Here is a 13,783-nt window from a genome sequence, read left to right as displayed (position 1 = left end):
TGTGGTCAGCTAGCTGCCCCTGACCCCCTCCCACCTTCCCTCCATGGTCTGTGTGTATGCCATCATAGTCTCATTGTTGCTCTCCCTGGTGTGTCTTGTTTCTAGTGCCCAACCTGCCTGACCTCCATGGTCATCTTGCTGCTCCTGCCCTGCCCCCTTGCCCCCAGCCCTCTGTTTCCATGTGCAGACCCCTATTCCCTCCCTCCTGGCTTGTCTGTTCCATTGTAATGCCCCTGATACGTCCCTCCTGCCCTTTATGGTCTGTTATGCTGCAGCTTTCTCTCCTGTCTGTCCATTATGGTCAGCTAGCTACCATTGCCTCTTTCCCCTCTGTTCTCTGTTGTCCATGTGCATGGTCCTGTCCCCTCCCTATTGCTTTCTATGGATTGTTGTGATGCACTCCAGTCCCGCATGCGCTGTGTGGTGTATTGTGCTGCTACAAACCCTGATGCCTGCCCTGTAGGGTCAGTTTGGTGCACCTGTCCATGTCCCTCCTGTCCTCTGTTATCCGAGTCCATGTCCCTATCCCAATTCCTCCTGCCTACCATGATCCAATGTACCATACTTGCGAACATTTCGAACTTGGTAAGAGGGAGATTTTGAAAAAAAACTGGGGTATTGATTTTCCCCTTTGAGTTACATTGAAAAAGAGGAGATTGTAGACAGGAGACAGATCAAATAAAGACCATTTGAGCTTAAAAACATTGGACGTTTCCTGGCTGAAACGGGTCTGTTGGCATGTATGGTTGTACTACCACTGCCTCTTCCTTCTGCCCACAATGGCCTATTATATTGCCACAGCCTCTCTTGCCAGTCCTGTATTGTTGGTTTGTTGCCCCTGCCCCCCTTTCCACTGCCCTCCATAGTCTGTTGTGCAGCCACTGCCCTTCCTGCCTGCCCAGTGTGGTCAAATTGTTGCGTCTGCACTCTCCTACCTGCCTTCAATTTTCAGAGTCCGTGCCCCTGGTCTCTGCCTCTCAACAGTATCCCAATGAACAACTAGATTGCTAACATTCTATATTTATTACAAAAGTGTGGACCGCCTGACGTCATCTTGATGTAATCAAAACTGCAAGACCTAGAGTATTTCCTTTAGAAATTACATATATGAGAGGGTCTTATTTGCATCAAAATTATGGTTAGTGCTCTAAAAAACTAAAATGAGGACATATTTTCTGAGTTTTCAAATAGCGACAAAGAACTTTTAAATTATTTGTAATCTTTATGTTTTTTTATCCAGTTGACCACTTGATTAAATGTTGCACCTAGGGGAGAGGATGTGGTGTTACTTCCAGAGCTGCAGACTTTGCAACTGGGGAACCAGGTTGGAGTTTCTGCTTCAGCTCAACATTCTGTGATTCTGGTCAAATCATTTAATCTCCCCATGTCTACAACCAAAATGAATTTGATCTTGTGTGATGTAACCAATGCTCATGTAAAGCACTCCAATACCTGACAAGTCTGTACTATATAAAACTGCAAATACACAAAAAATAAGTGTTTTGCACACTTCTGTCATTGGGCTACATGTGGGCTACATCTGGGTGATATTTGTGCTGCATTTGGGCTCTTTTGTCTCTGGTGGTCATCTTGGGAGATTTATTTGTTATGAAGTTTCCTAATTTCCTCATTTACTGCAGTCTCCTCAGTAGGTTGTTTTCAGTTTTTTACTTTGATTCCATCAAGAAGGTATTCAGATATGTCACACATTTGCCATAAATTCTGAATGTTAGCACTCTAGTTGCTCATTAGATCACTGTAGTAAAGCTACTGCTCACCACGGAAGTCTGCTGCTGGTATTAAAAGTGCATGTTTCAGTCTGCATGTCAGAATTCTTTTATGAAATAGAAGAGGGTTTGAGAAGTCAAAATGTGCCCTAATTTTTCTTTCTTCAGCACTAATCATAATTTCTATGGCAAAATAAACCCCCTCATTGTGTTCCTTTTTAAATTAAATGTTTTAAGTGTTACCAGTTAATTCCAATCAAGATGGCTTCAGGTGTGCCATACTTTTGTCATAAGTAAGACAGTAAGCGCTCTAGTTGTTCTTAAGAACAGTCTGGGACATTCTGTCATTGGGCTATACTTGGGCTACATCTGGGTGATATTTGGGCTACATTTGGGCTCTTCTGTCTCTGGTGGCCATCTTGGAGATTTATTTGTTATGAAGTTTCCTAATTTCCTTATTTACTGCAGTCTCCTCAGTGGGAATACTTTCAGTTTTTTATTTTGGTTCCATCAAGAAGGCATTCAGATGTGTCACACATTTGCCATAAATTCTGAATGTTAGCACTCTAGTTGCTCATTAGATCACTGTAGTAAAACTGCTGCTCACCAGGGAAGTCTGCTGCTGGTATTCAAAGTGCATGTTTCAGTCTGCATGTCAGAATTGTTTTATGAAATAGAAGAGGATTTGAGAAGTCAAAATGTGCCCTAATTTTTCTTTCTGCAGAACTAATCATAATTTCTATGGCAAAATGAACCCCCTCATTTTGTTCCTTTGTAAATTAAATGTTTTAAGTGTTGCCACTTTATTCCAATCAAGATGGCTTCAGGTGTGCCATTCTTTTGTCATAAGTAAGACTGTTAGCGCTCTAGTTGTTCGCTAGAACACTCTGGGACATTCTGTCATTGGGCTATACTTGGGCTACATCTGGGTGATATTTGGGCTACATTTGGGCTCTTTTGTCTCTGGTGGCCATCTTGGGAGATTTATTTGTTATGAAGTTTCCTAATTTCCTGCAGTCTCCTCAGTAGGAAATACTTTCAGTTTTTTACTTTGGTTTCATCAAGAAGGCATTCAGATGTGTCACACATTTGCCATAAATTCTGAATGTTAGCACTCTAGTTGCTCATTAGATCACTGTAGTAAAGCTACTGCTCACCAGGGAAGTCTGCTGCTGGTATTCAAAGTGCATGTTTCAGTCTGCATGTCAGAATTCTTTTATGAAATAGAAGAGGGTTTGAGAAGTCAAAATGTGCCCTAATTGTTATTTCTGCAGCATCAATCATAATTTCTATGGCAAAATGAAGCCCCTCATTTGGTTCCTTTGTAAATTAAATGTTTTAAGTGTTACCACTTTATTCCAATCAAGATGGCTTCAGGTGTGCCATACTTTTGTCATAAGTAAGACTGTTAGCGCTCTAGTTGTTCGTTAGAACACTCTGGGACATTCTGTCATTGGGCTATACTTGGGCTACATCTGGGTGATATTTGGGCTACATTTGCGCTCTTTTGTCTCTGTTGGCCATTTTGGGAGACTTATCTGTTATGATTTTTCCTAATTTCCTCATTTACTACAGTCTCTTCAGTAGGAAATACTTTCAGTTTTTTACTTTGATTCCATCAAGAAGGCATTCAGATGTGTCACACATTTGCCATAAATTCAGAATGTTAGCACTCTAGTTGCTTATTATATCACTGTAGTAAAGCTACTGCTCACCAGGGAAGTCTGCTGCTGGTATTGAAAGTGCATGTTTCAGTCTGCATGTCAGAATTTTTTAATGAAATAGAAGTGGATTTGAGAAGTCACTCAAAATGTGCCCTAATTTATCTTTCTGCAGCACTAATCATACTTTCTATGGCAAAATGAACACCCTTGTTTTGTTCCTTTTTACATTAAATATTTTAAGAGTTACCACTTTATTCCAACCAAGATGGCTTCAGGTGTGCCATACGTTTGTCATAAATAGGACTGTTAGCGCTCTAGTTGTTCTTTAGAACAGTCTGGGAAGCTGCAGTAGAACACAAAGGAATCAACTGACAGTCTCTGCCCTTGTTGGATGTACATGTTTTACTGAGAATGTCAGACTTCATTCTCACATGACTGAGAAAGATAATGTGAATTTACAGAAAATATGCTCTCAGTTTAGCTTATAGATCACCTTCCAGCATGAGAAGATAGTTTTCTCTCAAACATGATTCATGATATCACAGCAGAAGGCTTTTTCACATGGTAAAATCACCATAGAACACACCACAATTCCTAAAATGAGTATGGTACCATCAACAAATGATTTATAATGTAACTAAAGTCTTAAAACCTTCTATTAACTGCAATGCTTTTTAATGAGGTGCTATCATGTATATTGGTCCCAAGATGGCTGCCAACACTTCTTGGATGAAGTGCTGACAGCCAATCAGATCTCACGGTGAGATGTGTGGTTAGGCTCCGCCCAGATATATATGTGATTTTACTTTTGATTTTCTCAGGAACTACTGAACAGATTGACGCCATATATGCAAAAGGCACATGCCTGACCTGAGGACTACCTCTTTGCCAAATTTCAAGTAATTCTGTTCAGCCGTTCGGGCTGTACCTTCGACTAAAGGTCCTATGGGAAAATGCATGGGGAAAACGCGTTTTGGGACCCCCCTTTTTTCTCAGCCCCCGCTTGACGAATCACCCCGAGACTTTCAGAGTAGGAGCTGAGCGGAGCGCCCCATTAGTTTTGAAAATTTGACGAAGATAAGTCAACCGGCGCCAAAGTTATTCAAAATAGAATTTTCAGATTTCCTATGGGAACTCGGTCCTAACTATAACTATCTACTAGCGACCGCCAGTAGATAATAGAGAGAGAGAGAGAGAGAGAAAGAGAGAGAGAAAGAGAGAGAGAGAGACACACACATGCATACACTTTTATACATATATATGTCCTCCAAATCAAATACACATATATGTCCTCCAAATTAATTCCTCCCTTCTCCTGGAACACCCAACGAGTGTGGTGCAGACGAACGGGTGCAAGGAGCCCAGCATCAAATATTCAAAATCTCTGTCACCATTTAACAGAATAAAGGTGCACTCCGAAGCCACCATATCCTGTTATGTATTGATTCAGGCAAGAGAAACACCCAACACGTTTCAGCCTGACTTCTTTGTCCCATGAGCAAGGCTGTCAGGCCGAAAAGCTTTGAGTGTTTGTCATGCAGGAATAATGCACAACAGCATGTTATGGCGTTGGAGTGCATGTGTTGTCAGTTATAGGGGGACAGAGATGGGGGAGTGTGTGTGTGGGGGTGTGTATGCGTGTGTGCGTGCGTGTGTGAGTATATAATGATTCAAACAGAAAATGACTTCATGTGATGACTGAACTTCATCTTGAATTGGATACCTCAGGCAGAGATCCCTGGACAGGACATCATATTGAAAATGGTGCTTCTTAATATTTGGCCATGCCCCTTTCTTCAAACTCATGATATTTACAAGGCATGCACAGAAGAAACCAAAGTTTGACATTTTTCCTCTGATGCAGGACTCTGCAGTCCAGTTGCCCCTTGTAAGTCATGGAACACCCCTCTGTATTACTGCAACTTTGATAATATCAGTGCAGTCCAATCCAGGCTGTGATGACTCCCAGATACGCTGCATGCGACCTACCTCACTACATAATAAGAACAACTTCTTGACACTTGCTGCTTCAAGTAAACTCCCTGTGTAGGCATGACAGTCCCACAGCTCCCCCAGACAAGTCAAACAGGTAAATGAATATTGCCAGAAACCAATCATCCCTATCTAACTTTATAAGATCTGCAAAAACCATGGGATTTTCGGAAGATATGATAGGTCCATATATGTCCATCAAACAACTGACAGACTACCTCACCATGTATGGGTAAGAGCATCTCAAAAACTGAATTAAAGAGAAGAATTTGTTTTCCATGAAACCATTAATTTTACAAAAGAAGCAGCACACTTGGCAGGTAATGTGCACTCCTTAGATTCTCCATAAGAATATCTTCTGCTCTGATGCTTAGATGCCACCAATTGGTTGGCCCTTTCATGATCTGGTAGTCTTGTGTGCTACTTTATTTGGCTATTATAGTAAAGATGTAGTCATGAGAACGAAGATGGGAGCTGAAATCTTCAAATCTGTACTGGAACAGAAGACAAGACGATTCCTAAAATCTCAGTTTAGGAAATCTTCTAGAGAATATCCTGGGTATAGACAAAAGCAGAAGTTTTTCTGTCACAGCCAGAGGCAACAGAAGAAAAGAAAGGGAGAATCCAGCAGCTGGTAAAACCTTAAGACTAACTTCTTTTGCTTACAATCACACTGGAGAATCAAATCTCAGCAATAACTTTCCACCTCGGCAACCTTTATCAAAAGGAATTTGGGTGCTAAACCATAATGCTAACTGACTATGATAACCGATTCAAGAACACACCAGCAAGAATTCCACACAGAAATGGAACTCTTGATTAGTACTAGCTAAACAAAACGTTGATTTGCTTCAGGTGAGAAATGGTATTTAAAAGGTGCCTAATTTATTAAAATTAAAATGGGTAGAGGTTCTAAAAGAGTACAGTTGTAAATTGAACACATCCACCCTGGATCTGAAAGCAAAATTAATGATTCAAGACAGAACAAGTTAGAACATTTGGTTCTTCTTGTCTTGACTTTTTCCTGGATTCCCAACATACATTTCCATGTGCATAAGCCCCCGTCGTAGAAAATTACATTTTGGTCCTTTCTCTTATCTGATGAAATTATGATTCTATTTCTTTCCTGTATAAAATGAACTAAGGTTTGTGGACACTTCTCACTAGTTATTCTCCTAGGCGCATCGCACCTTTTTTCTTTTAGTTTCCTTTTTGCTTTTAAAATTGGAGTTAAAGTAAACAAAAGAGTACTGTTGTGCTTTAAATTAAGAGTTATTATAATGTGGGTATGAAATAAAATAAAGATAATCATGTTTCTTTTGGAATTCTGAAAGAGACTTTTGTTTCAGAATGCATGTGCAGAGATCCTGTGCACATGCAGAAATATTTAGTGCATATGAAGAAGATTAGGGCTACCAATGATGGAGACCTAGAATTACAATGATGGAAATGGTCCTTCTTCTGGCCAGCCACTAGCTTTGTAGTGGTTGGACATTAAGGGACAGTAACTATGATTTTCTAAGGTGCTCCGTTGGTCTTTCCTCTACAGCAACGCAGTGATTAATTTTTCAAAGAAAATCTAGGCGCCAGGGCTCAAGGTATTCTACTGCTGCTGAAATCACCAATAACTCCTTCCACTGCTGTCCAGTGTGACATTGTGGACCATTTCAGGTCACCCAAGCTGTAGAGATGGCATGGAAGTGCTAGGTGTACCATTTCTTTAGTATGTTGAATTGCTAAAAACTGCATACTATGTGTTCTCCTAAAAAAAAACAAAAGGCTAAGAGCTCCGCCATGTGATGTACTCTTAAACAAGTGGCAGTGTTTAAAAATTAGTACTGTTGCCAAACACTGGCACTAAGTAAGCACTGCTGTAACCACTCTCATATCTGTGCAGTCCTTAATTGTCTGTCTCTGTGACACCTTCATTTGGTCTACAGATGCCCTCTGGTAGGTGAAGCGAGAGCCATATAAGTTTGCTAAGCGTCTCTGATCCCCTGTGATGTAGCTTGCCATAAGCTTGGAGGCATGTTTTGTTAATCTGGTAAATCTCTGAAGACACCTGTGGCACAGTATAGTTTTGCACTCCTCAGCTATATCTGTGGTGTCATGCATTACAACAAGATTGGCAATTCTGTGGACCCATAAGGAATTAGGAGAAATATACAATATGATGACAATAGATCTCCTAATGGATAGATTATGTATATTTGTTGGATGACCGCATATTATTTGCAGGTACTAAATAACTTTATTCAAACTCAAACATTATTTATTCATGAACCTCCTCTGTCTCTCCCTCTCACCAACCATCATTATATTGCATAGCAACGTGTGTTTAATTCACACAAATATGTTTTATTTCATATTTTCATCCAACATTAAATCATTCTCATACTTAAGTGCTTTGGATTCTTAAAAAAGAAAATAAATCACCCAAGATAAAGGCAGATGACCTGATTTAGAGTTTGGTGAATGGAATACTCCTTGTGACTGAGTATCCCATCCACCAAACTCTAAATCAGGCCCAGATCCCTTGTATCCTGTTTGGGAGCAATTTACAGATCCTCTTTGGTGTGTGTGTGTGTGTAAATATATATATAATCCATTTCTTTTAGGGGTTAGATGTGAAGGTGCATTTCAGCCTAAAAAATTAGTAGGCCTCCTCTGGACAGACGCACAGGGTACATCCCCTTTGTATGGCACATTTATTTTTAAACACTGTGATTTCAAAGCAATGAAATCAATAATCATTGTATGCTTTTGTTGCAAGAGTTTTCCCAAAAGCAGTTTGACTTAAATGCATCTGTCATGTTTTCCTATTTTCCTATGATCCTTTCTTTGTCTGTCTTTTTCTCTTCTGGGTGAACTTAAGTATGTTAATTTTCTTAATTCACCCTTAAGCAAAGTCGAAAGATGTTGTCCAACAATTTTGATCCTGTTTCTCAGTTATGCCCTTCCTTGTTTATTTTCTCCAATGTGTACATCTCCCGCTAATAAAGAGAAAATGTTATCCTGATTAGGTAATTGTTGTCATTCTTCTAAGGAACATTTGCAATTCTTCTGGCATGTCTGCAATTCATTGGATCTTTAATTTCACTTTTATAGTTTTCCCATGACTTTGAATAGCTTCCTGATAATAGATAATACAAAAAATGGAAAAAAACAAGCACACTTTTCTAATAGGTATGATTCAATTGATATAAATCCACCACATCTTTTATCCACTTCTTCTATCAGAAAACGAACACCGAATGAGAGAATTTAAAGAAAATTATTTTAATACTTACACCATGGTTCCATATAAAAATATTACGGATTTGTTTCTCTTTGCTAGTAGGTTCATATTTACGACTAATCATCTCAAATTTTCCTCCTATTTCATATTTAGTCCAATATGTTTCAGTTTGATGGCCATTAGTCCACCCTTTCAAAATGTTTCTGATATCATTATCAGTAGCATGTGACACAAATCAGGACTTTGGGGAAGGATGACTTATTTTACTAAACTATTTTATTTTCATATTTTAAGAAGAGCATACATTTACTTAAAAAATTCTCAAAGTGCAGACTAATCTTTTTATAGGTATTTGAATTTCTTCTCTGTGTTTACTCTCATTCATTAGTATTCCATTTCACATTTATCAATGTATGCCCATTTATCTGGCTATCCACAACCTTTCAAACTTTTGATTTACTGAAGGGGATTGTCTGATTTAGAGCTTGCAATTATAATTATGTATAATTATGTAGCATCCTCATGTATTGCAATTTTGAGCGTGGTCTCATTACTTGAAAGCTTTTTTTTATTGGGCCTCATTCCTAATAATAATTTCTGCAAATGGTTCTGTGTACTAGTTGAAAGGGCAGGCAGCAGGGATAGGCCTGTATGATGACCCTAGTAATCAAAATGCTCTTTGAAAGATTTCATTAGCCACCCACTTTAATTTTGCTTTGCAATATGAGAATTGAATGCCTTTTATAATTATATCTCAAAACTGACATTTTCATAATACAACCCAAATACATTTATTGTAAACCTAATCAAATTCCTTTTCAGCATCTACAAGTGCCATAGCAAATGTTACATTTTGTTGTGTCTAATCTGAAGCAGATAATAAGGTATTGCCTAGATATCAAATATGACGCCCAACTATGAAACTGTAATAGGTGTACCCCTTTCACTGTTTGGAGAGATCTCTGGGTGACCACATCCAAGTCTTTATTAGTTCTCTTTGGAAGCAACTCCAGCACTCTTCTTGGGCACTCCAGTATCCTGTTGAGACATCTATCCTCCAAGTACCTGGGTTTCATATCTCCTTACTTCCTTACCTCACGAGGCATCTCAATTTGACCCCGCTGGAGTCCAAAATGAAAAGCGACACACAGAAGTGGTCGCAGCTTCCTCTGCATTTGATGGGCCGCATCACCCTTTTCAAAATGATGATTCTCCCCTGCTTCCTCTTCGTATTTCAACATTTCCCATTACTGATACCTCCAAGCTGGTTTTGTGTGTTTAATTCCATCATTCGCTCCTTTCTATGGCCAGGAGGTCACTCCTGTGTAGCGTTTCCCAACGGTCGACAATCTCCACATGATGGTGAGCCGCGGATGGTGGACTTTCATTACTATCAGGCCTCCCGATTGATTGTGATCAATGACTGGCTTAGCGATGGGTGGGATGATCGAACATACCGAGGGGGACTTTCCTCTGAGTTTCGACCGCATTGTGGATCTGTTGTATGGCACTCCGATACCCGGCAACCTCCCTGACATCACTCACGTGATCTTCCTTTGCTGCCGTTTTGTGTCACAATTTGTATGCTGGAATGGTACGTTGACTGGCATGACTCTTCTGTGGAGTGGGCGCCGGCATCACCTCACTGCTGGCTTCACCACACAGCTGGCTTAGAGGGTTCAATACTTTATTTTTTAAGTTAATAAAAACCATAACAATATCATGATAGAAAAAGAGATTCAACAATTTACAGACATAAAAAATGTTTTAAAAAAACAAAAAACAAAGTTACTATTTTATGCTAAAAGCAAAATGCAGAATCCTTATCATGTTAACAATTAAAAACGAAGCATGATTCCTTATCATAAAGTTGTTGACGGAATTGGTATTTCATCAGATATTAGCATTAAAAACATTTAGCATTTAGAATTTCAATTGGGTTACTGGACATTACTGGACTGGCAGTGTCTAATTCCTTCGGTCATTTGATTTTTTCATAAGTAATAAAAATTTCATCAGCTTACAAGTCAATTGAGGGTCTGTTGTACCAAGTCCTTTAATGATGGCCGATCTGCAACTTCAAATGCCCCTATCATTAAAAGCTTTTTTTAGAAGCAACACTCGTTTGATTTTAAGAAGGGGCAGACACAGATGAAGTGAATGAAATCTTGCCCTGCTGCACCACATAGGCCACATGTTTTGACACCTTTATACTTCCATGCAGGTTGATGGGCCAAACTCAGTAATACCCCAAATCTAATCGCCATTAGCTTTTCTTTCAAATGAGGTGAATATGTTGTACTGAGGTATTCCGCTGGTCGTGATGATGTAAAAGATTGAAGAACCATCCAAGCATGGGACCTTTTAGCTAAATTGTGTTTGTCTTCTAATAATGATTGAAGCTTGGCCGCTTTGTTTTATCTCTCTGCGGAAGACTTGAAAGTAGAGGTTCTGAGCCCAGAGTTCAGTTGTGTTGGTTTCCTTCAGTGCAGTTTTCAGGAATTTGCCGTAACTTGAACTTGGATCATCTTCCTGGGCTCGCCACAGGGCATCATGTAAAATATTGGATCGGCTCTGCCAAAGTATGACCAGGGTTTAATTGCAGCATATTTTTTCCCTATCTCCTGTTGGATAAGGCCGAATTCCAATCGGACCTGAGCCGGGGATGCATTCTGAGGTAGACTAAAGACTTTTTTTATACGTCTTTGTTTGCAGCGAGTCTAGGAGTTTTACATCCTTGCCATTTAAGGCTATGCTCGCATAAGTTACTGTCAGTAATAGTTTTGCAGCCATCACTGCTATTAGCGACTTAAAGGATGTACCCTGTAATTTTTTTGCAAGGGCACAGAATGCATAAATAAGGCCATTTCCTTTTTTTTTCGAGATATTGTTTCTGAAATTGGAAATTTAATCTGTTGTCTATGTAAATCCCCAGTTATTTGTATGTACTAACTATTCCAAGGCTCGTTTCTCCCAGCTTGAAATTATATTTATGTCGCGGGCAATTCTTAATTGACATATTTTTGGTTTTTGTGATGTTAATTTCCAAGGCGTTAGTCTTGGCGAACATTAGTAGCTCATTGAGTGCTCTTTGTAGGCCAATTCTGGTTAAACTAAGCAGGACTATGTCGTCAGCATATGAAAGATGCGTTATGGGCAGTGTAGGAAGGCGTGGATGATGTGAATTAACCTGGTCCAATCGTGGTGAGAGATCTGCCATAAATAGATTGAATAAATTGGGGGCTAATACACAGCTTTGTTTTAATCCGATCTCTGTTTGTATTCCCCAGGACAATTTTGTACCGTTTGCTATTTTCACATGGACCCATGTGCATGTGTACAATTGTATTATGGGTCTTAGTATTGTTTCCAGGAGACCCAATTGCTTTAGTTTACTCCATAACAGACCACGGTTCACACGTTCGAACGCAGCTTTAAAGTCTATAAAACATAGTTGTAGTTTTCTTTGCAGGCATTTGCACTTATCTGCGTTTGTGGCCAGGGCTAAAATATTTGTTGTTGTGCCACATCCTTTATGAAATCCTGTTTGGTTGAATGGAATCAGCCTGTTTGTGTTGGACCATTCTACAGGTCCTCTAGGATTAATGATGCATAATATTTGGCTTTGACATCTATTACTGCAAGTAGCCTGTAATTAGCCGTGTCTGACCTGTCACCTCCATTGAAGATCGGGTTGTTGATTGACCTTTTCCAGCTCATGGGAAGGGTATTTGTTGTACCGATCTCATTATAAAGGCCCGCCAACGGAGTTGCCCAATAATCGGGATCACTCCTAAAGATGGGCTGCGGGATGCCATTTGGGCCAGGAGCCCCGTCGTTGTGTCACAATTTTATTATTCTGGATGTGTTTTCTACTGAATGGTGTTGACTAGCTGGGGCTAATGATAGAGCTAGGATGGTACTAAGATCTTGTGGTGCTGTTGAGTTCTTCCCTGAGTGTTTAGGCTTAAAGGGATTTTCCAAATGGGACATGATCAACATCTTGGTCCTTGGAGATGTTTGAAGGGGGAACATTTTGTCCTTCCAGGAACTGGAAGATCGCTATGAGCTCAGTCAAACACAATTCCATAAATATTAGTAGCTACACCAGGCTATTCTAGCTGATATCCCTCCAGACACTGAGATATCGGAATTTAGTCCCCTTGAGGTCAAGTTGATTGGCCACATGAGTAGAGCTGCAATTTCCAAGGTTTATTGGTCACTTATTAGGGATGCTCCACACAATTTTGAAAAGCTCCGACTCAGCTAGGAAGGTTGGGTTGGTGAGCTTGATGAGGCGCATTGGAGGAAGGCCCGTGCATGCTGGCTATTTCTACTCGCCTTTGACTGATTCAACCGAATTATCTGCATACTACTTACCTTGCCCCTTTACGTTTGCACCTGGCTGGTCATTTTTCACTGTTCAGAGGCCCTGCCCAATTTCTACCACGTTGTTTAGGTCTGCCTGACCCTTTCCATATATTGGCAGCGGGTGAACAGCAAGCTCTCCAAGGTCCTGGAGTGGACCTTGACCTGACCTCTAGGGTGGCCCTGTTGGGAATGGTTGACTAGATGGGCTGACAGCACGTTTGTGGGTGTCACCACATTAGTGGCTAAGCGGGACATTGCTCAGCGACTGAACTCCCCCAGTGCCCTGGCCATGGTAGAGTGCGGGAGTGGACTGATGCGTTGAACTTGAAAAGTCTGTTTACATGGCCTGAGGCTGTCCACAGGAGCATGACAAGATATGGGAGAGGTGTGGGGGGGCATACTATAGACTGGGGATGTGATTTGTAATAGGTATTACTCACCACTAAGGCTTACCTTAATCACACAAGAGGCTATAAAATAATTTGAAATCTATGTTCAACAGAATACAGCAACGATATGTCAATAATGAATCATATGAGCAATTGGCCTTTTTTTGCTTGATGTTAGAAGTATTCCATTATACTCCTCTGTTTTCTTTTGTTACAAAGTTCTTTAATTCAAGGTTCTTCAGCTTATTTTTATAAATGATATATGAAGACATAATACTTATCAGCAACCGCTTTCCCCTCGTTGACTACATCCACGCTGACATCAGCTTTTCCCCTTCCTCCATCCCCTAGCCATCTTCCCACCCACTACGGATGCACACACAATCTAGCAATACCCAGAAA

General features: G+C 40.2%; 1 protein-coding gene across 1 annotated transcript in view; it reads left to right on the top strand.

Annotated features, from left to right (window-relative positions):
- The window catches only part of NPY (neuropeptide Y), a 74,335-nt gene that overhangs the window by 38,043 nt on the left and 22,509 nt on the right, over positions 1–13,783 (top strand). The gene's annotated exons all lie outside the window — the stretch shown is intronic.

Source organism: Triturus cristatus, chromosome 10 (genome assembly GCF_964204655.1).
Source record: "Triturus cristatus chromosome 10, aTriCri1.1, whole genome shotgun sequence".
NCBI classification, from domain to species: Eukaryota; Metazoa; Chordata; class Amphibia; order Caudata; family Salamandridae; genus Triturus; species Triturus cristatus.
The sequence above is the reverse complement of the archived record's forward strand: the minus strand, read 5'-3'. Positions and strand labels throughout refer to the sequence as shown.